The 6,673-nt window shown below is 57.3% G+C and overlaps 1 pseudogene; it reads left to right on the top strand.

The window, feature by feature from the left end:
- Positions 1-1,924: 1,924 nt before the first annotated feature.
- On the top strand, positions 1,925-2,934 carry LOC123076889 (uncharacterized; annotated as a pseudogene).
- Positions 2,935-6,673: the final 3,739 nt, after the last annotated feature.

The raw sequence follows: 6,673 nt of genomic DNA, 5'->3' as shown, positions 1-6,673 counted from the left end.
ACGGCCTAGACCCGCATCCGGCCGGATTACCATTGTACCCCTGATGTGTAGGCCTATATAAACCCCCAGGGCACCCATGCAAAGGGTTGAGCTCTTAGGATTTCACGCACACATATAGAGAGAAGGGGAGAGCTAGCCTTGCCCTTCTTCTTCCTCTAGCAAACAGCTCAAGGAGTCTTGTAGCTACTTATTGATTTAGTGATAATGTGGAGGCCCCACAAAGCAGGACTAAGGGTGTTATCTTCTAGAAGAGCCCCAAACATGGATAAGATACGCCGGCGTGCATTACTTTGCCTTATCCCGCTTCCAGGCACAGGCAATGTCTTACTGGCTCCCACTATGATTGGTCATCCTTTGGCATATGTCGCACCTACCACCCAACAGCCCTCATCATGCAAGAATGCATGGACTGATTAGGGGCCCAAACCACGCGCAGATTGGATATTATATAGTGTAAAACCACTGGTAAAGAAAGTAAGGAAGAACTTATTGACTATAAGGCACAAAAGATTATGGATGTGCTTTTATCCAGACACTACGGAAAAACTACTTATAGTTTGGCCCTCACTAATGGCGGGTAGGCATTTGCACTTGCCACAAGTAATATTTCAAATTCTGAATGTTGGGCACAAATTTCAGCCCGTGAATTATAAATGGGCACACATTACCCATGGGCCAAACATACAAGTGGCGGGTGGTGATTTGCATGCCCACCATTGGTACATAACATACCAATGGCGGAAGGAAGCTAAAGGAAGGCGTCTGATAAGCCCTCCCCTCCCCTGCGCCGCGCGCCGCTCCGGTCATGGCGGTCACCAGATCCGGCCATTATGGCTGCCAGTTTCTCCGCCGGAAGCCCTGCCCTCCTCAGCCGGTGCTCCCCGCGGCCCGCTGGGGGCGCGCCTTGGACCGTTGGCCCCTTGCCCCCTCCCTCCCCACGGTCCGCGGCCTCGATAACTGTTGCGTCAGATCCGGCCTCGACGCCGCGAATCCTGCACCGGGACGGCCGCCCCATGGCGGGTGCGTCGCTGGGACCGCCGGATCCTTGCGGATCTCCCTGCGGGGGGCCGGTGCGCCTTAAATCCCTGGTTGTCCGCCGCGGCTCCCCTGCCCCCGTTTCCTCTTCGGGGCCGGCCGGAGCGATGGATGATGGATGGACGGAGGTCCGCTCCCGGAAGAAGGGGAGGCCCCGCTCTCGCTCGTCGAATCATAGGAGGCGTCACCAGCGGTTGCGCTCGGACCGCCGCGGCTCATTCACTGCGGGCGGGGGCACGGAGGCCTTTTTAAGCTAATTCAAAGGCAAATGCTTCCGCTGCCTCAGTGAGCTACACCGCCGGGCAGACTGTCGTGATCCCCTTCGCTGCATCATCTGCAAGTGCGCTGGGCATTACGGCAAGGAGTGCCCGCAGAATCCTCGGAATGGGGGGCCTGGGGGTCCTGCTCGAGATTGCCTGAAGCTGCCCGCTGCCGCGCGCGCCCCGGTCTGGGACCGCCTCGTCTTCCCGGCGGCGCCTCCCCGCCCTGACATGAACCGCCTGCCCCTGTGCGATCCGGCCAGGCGGCCGCGCGAGAGCCACCGGGTGATCGTGGCTACCCCGACGCTGGAGCTCGAGGAGCACGTTCTGCATCAGCATGCTGTCACCCTCACCGCTGCCGACCGCTCGCACTCCACCACCCCTGCGGCTGTCGACAGGGTGATCTTCGAGCAGCTCTCCACCGGCCCGCACCAGCTGCGCGTCACGGCGCACCAGCCCGAAGCATTCCTCGTCCACTTTGACCTCCCCGTGCACCGGGACAACGCGGTGCGGCGCGCCGTCATCAAGGTCGACGGCTGCAAATACTTCATCAGGGCGTGGAATGAAGACGACACGCCGCAATCCTCAAGTTCAACCATCACGTGCACGTGGTGATTGAAGACCTGCCGATGCAATTCTGGAACCTGCAGGGTTCCGAGGAGGCCCTCGGCGACATCGGCCGCGTCGATCAGCTGGACTCGCGCACTCCCGAGAGGGGACACACCAAAACCTTCACGTGCTAGCTCTGGGTCTGGGATGTCGCCCACATCCCGACCAGGCGCGCCCTCTGGGTGCTCAAGCACGGCGTCGGCCGCTCAGACAAGATCATCGGCATCGCCCCCGACGACCACCGCGTCCCCCTGCCGCCTGGTGCGCGCCACTATGACATGCTGATCCACGTCGACCTGCTCGAGGACTGGTCGCCCCTGTCGCCGCGCTCCTCCCACTCGGGGCAGAGCGGCCTGCCATCTTCGGACGACAGCGACGGCCGCCCACTCCCCCGCATCGAGTCGGGCACCTGGGTCGCCCATGTGCAGGACGGCCAAGGCCGGGCGCGCAGCTCCGCACCGCGTGCTGGCTCGGCTGGTTGCGGCCCGATCCTGGGCGGCACCGATCGGGACCGCAATGGCGATGCTGGGAGCGGCGGTTCGAGCCGGTCTTGGAAGGATCGACTGCTGGGGCATGGCTGCCACACCAGGAGCGGAGGTGATGGCGTCGTTAGCAGCGTGCATCGCCAGCGCAGCCGCACCCCGGTCGGAAGGCGCCGCTCCGTGGGCCGCAAGGACGAGGGGATGAGCTCCAATGCCAACACTCTGCGCGCCACGCCGCCCATGCCGCTTCGTCCGGTGCCTGCCGCTACGGCTGAAGCGGACCCGGTGGCCCAGTTCTTCTCCTTCTCCGACTCGGGGCGCGCCCTCTCCCCGCATCCGCGCACGGACTACATGCAGATGGAGATGGAGAGCGCGATGGTCGAAGCCCTGCGCACCCCGCTTGCATTCGAAGATGGTGGTCGCTCCCCTCCCTCCCGCCTGAGCCACGCGACTGCGGAGCCCGAGAGCCCGGAGATGCTGCTGTGCCTGCTGCCCTGCGTCAGCTCACCTGCAGCAGCCACGGTGGCGGTGACTCAGCAGGTGGGTGAGATGGTGCTCGACGGCCGCAATGAGCAGGCGGCTCAACTGTTTGAGGCAGTGCCCTCTCCCATCTTTCTGAGCCAGCCTCCACGCCCTAGCCGCCCGGCTCCGCCAAAGTCCAGGACACTCTCGGCTCCCTCTCGTTGGAGCGCTCGTCAGGCCGCGGCAGGCATCACCACCCCCATGATGCAGAGGGCGGTGTTACGCCTCATCCAGGAGCTTGGCGAGCTTGGCCCGAAGGACAAGATGACGCCAAAAGTGGCCACCCAGATCATGAAGCGCTTCCAAGAGCCGCTGTCGGAGGGCGACATTGCTGCCATTGCAAAGCTCACCGGCCTCGATCAAGGCGCGCTCAAGATCACGGCGGGCATGGCGGGTCTGGCTGAAGCTGAGGAGATCATGCAAGTGTAGTAATGTTAGCAGTATCAGATGTAGCTAGGTTTCGCCAGCGGCTGGTCTTCAACCGGCTTGAGATAGGTTTAGTGTCCATGTTTAGTTCCTCGATGATGTGGTTAGCTGCGTGGCGACGGGGTTTTGGGCCTACTGGTGGCCGTCGCTGCCCCAGGTTGTATGCGCTGGTGTATCGTCCCTGCATTAGTAGTTTCTTCAGTTGGCGGAGCAACAAATGTTTCTTAGATGAATGACAAAATCATGAACTTCATGTCATGGAATGTCAGGGGGCTGAACTGCCCTGCAAAGCGCACTGCGATCAACGGCATGGCCACCGCGCATAGATTAGCAATGCTGTGTCTGCAGGAGACCAAAATAGAGGTGTGGTCGACGGCAATGGCCAGGGAGATTGGTGGCTCCTTGCTGCAAGGCTGTGTCATCCTTCCAGCGGTAGGTACTAGAGGGGGTGCGGCCATCTTCTGGGACGAAACAGTAGTCGACGTAGTTTCTCATAGCATAGGAAGGTTCTCCATTACGGCTAGGGTTCTTGAACTTCACTCAGGGCTGCACTTCTGGATCACCACGGTGTATGGCCCAACAGATGATTCCCAGAAGGATAGCTTCTTGGCTGAAATCGCTGCGACAACTCCATCTACGGTAGATCCATGGATGATCAATGGCGATTTTAACATGATCTACCAGGCTGCAGACAAGAACAATGCCAATATAAACAGAAGAATGATTGGAAAGTTCAGAAGGGCCATAGATCAAGCTGGGCTGAGGGAGATAAAATGCAAAAACCGCCGTTTTACTTGGAGCAACGAAAGAGAAGTGCCAACACTTTGCAGCATTGACAAAGTTTTCTGCAACGAGCACTGGGAAGAAATGCACCCTGATCACATTCTAGTGGCTGCTTCTACATCATTTTTGGATCATTGCCCGCTCTATCTGATAGCCGCAAGCAAGCCATGAACACAGGCGCGGTTCAGGTCTGAGAGCTTCTGGCCGCACTTCCCCCGCTTCACAGAAACAGTTCTGCGAGCGTGGCAACGGCCAGTGCACCATGACTGCCCTTTCATCAGGGTGAAGAAGAAACTTGAGAGGACGGCAGCGGACCTGAAGATATGGAGCAGAGCCACTTTTGGGAGGGCAACCATGCAGTTCCATATTGCAAACGAAGTCATCCGTTTGCTTGATCTAGCCCAGGAGAGCAGAAGACTGTCGATAGCCGAGATCAACCTCAGAAAGCAACTGAAACTCAAGGTCCTAGGGTTGGCAGCCATCGAGAGAGCACGGAGAAGGCAAGCTTCTAGGATCACTTGGCTGCATGTTGGGGATGCGAGCACAAAGTTTTTCCATGCTAAAATGAGAGCAAGAAGCAGAAAGAATCACATCCACTCTCTTGCTAATGGCAGCACAGTGGCCTACGAGCACGAGGACAAAGAGAAAATGATCCATGATCATTTTCAAAGCAGCCTGGGACAGCAGGAACCGCGCCAAGCAACTCTGAGCTGGTATAGGATAAACGTCCCAAGGATAAACCCGCAGGGTTTGGACGCTCCCTTCTCGCATGCAGAAGTTTGGGCAACGATAGTCAACTCCCCAACAGATAAAGCTCCGGGTCCAGATGGCTTCAATGGCCATTTTTTCAGATCTTGTTGGCATATAATCAAAAAGGACATCATGGCTGTTTTTCAAAAATTCTATCACCTCTCAGGGCAAAACTTTGCTACTCTCAACACTGCCCTCATCGTGCTCCTGCCGAAGAAGAATGGAGCTTCTGAAGTAGGTCACTTTCGGCCGATCAGCCTCATACACTCGATTGCAAAACTAATCTCGAAGGTGCTCTCATCCAGACTGTCTGGGGCCCTCAGTGAGGTCATCTCTCCAGCGTAGACGGGATTCCAAAAAGGATAATGCATCCACGACAGCTTCCAATATGCTCAAAGTACAGTAAAAATGCTGCAGCGCATGAAGAAGAAGGCGTTGTTTTTCAAGCTAGACATAGCAAAGGCCTTCGACTCTGTTTCCTGGGAGTACTTGTTCGAGCTGATGGAGCGGATGGGCTTCCCCCCAAGATGGCGTGACTGGATCGCGATGTTGTTGTCCTCGGCATCGTCATCATGCATGCTCAACGGAGTCCCAGGGCCGCAAATCACCCACAGGTGTGGTTTCAGACAAGGTGACCCCCTCTCTCCGCTGCTGTTCATCATGGCCATCGACCCATTGCATCACCTGCTCGCGGCCGCCGCAAAGGGGGGAGCAATGGCGCCGCTGCCAGGTCGGGGGATCAGCATGAGAGCCAGCCTATATGCGGATGATGCGGTGATCTTTGCAAATCCAGAGAAGGAAGAAGTGGAAACGCTGCTATTTTTACTGAAAAAATTTGGTGACTGCACGGGACTGAAACTGAACCAGGCTAAGTCTTCGGTGATTCCAATAAACTGCAATGACATTCAGCTGTCCAAGGTGCTTGCTAGTTTTGGAGGACAGCAAGCCTCCTTTCCAACAACCTATCTTGGCCTGCCCATATCCCCGAGAAGATTACGGCTGGTGCATTTCCAATTCATAATCGACCAAATCCGCACTAGGCTGGCGGGATGGAAGGGCCGGCTCATGAGCATGGCGGGCAGGCGAGTCCTCGTGCGTGCGGTGCTAACTGCGCTGCCAGTATTCGCCATGATCGTCCTTAAAGTCCCAAAGAAAATCCTAAGAGAAGTAGACAAGGCTCGCAGGCAGTTCCTCTGGGCGCAGGACGAGAAATTCACCGGAGCCAAATGCAAGGTGGCTTGGGATAAGGTGTGTCAGCCGGTGGACAAGGGAGGGCTTGGCATCCTGGATCTCTACCGTTTCGGCACGACCCTGCGGATGCGGTGGCTCTGGCTTTCATGGCAGCAACTTCATAGGCCCTGGATGAACTTTCCCGTCCCATGCGATCACAGCGATCGCATGCTCTTTGCAGCGGCCACCTCAGTGCAGCTGGGAAATGGAAGAACAGCCAGTTTTTGGACAAGCTTGTGGTTGGGATCGATGCCTCTTTGCCAAGAGTTCCAACACTTTTCCAGCACTCGCGGGGAAAGGGCAGGACTGTTCAAGAGGCCCTGACAAATGACAAATGGATTCACGACCTGCAGCATGGCAATACGGGCGATTTGGTGGTTCAGTATCTGCAGCTGTGGCGAAAGCTTCGCAGGGCCAACGTCGCACTAACAACGGAGGAGGACTCAATCGCCTGGGATGCGGGAGGAGGAAGCGTATACACTGTCAGTGCTGCTTACAAACTACAAGCTGCCGAAGCCCCTGATCCAAGAATCAAGGCGGCAATATGGAAGGTTTGGGCCCCTGGAACCGTTAAGA

The sequence above is a fragment of the Triticum aestivum genome, chromosome 1B (assembly GCF_018294505.1).
Source record: "Triticum aestivum cultivar Chinese Spring chromosome 1B, IWGSC CS RefSeq v2.1, whole genome shotgun sequence".
NCBI classification, from domain to species: domain Eukaryota; kingdom Viridiplantae; phylum Streptophyta; class Magnoliopsida; order Poales; family Poaceae; genus Triticum; species Triticum aestivum.
This window is presented reverse-complemented; position numbering and strand designations above follow the sequence as displayed.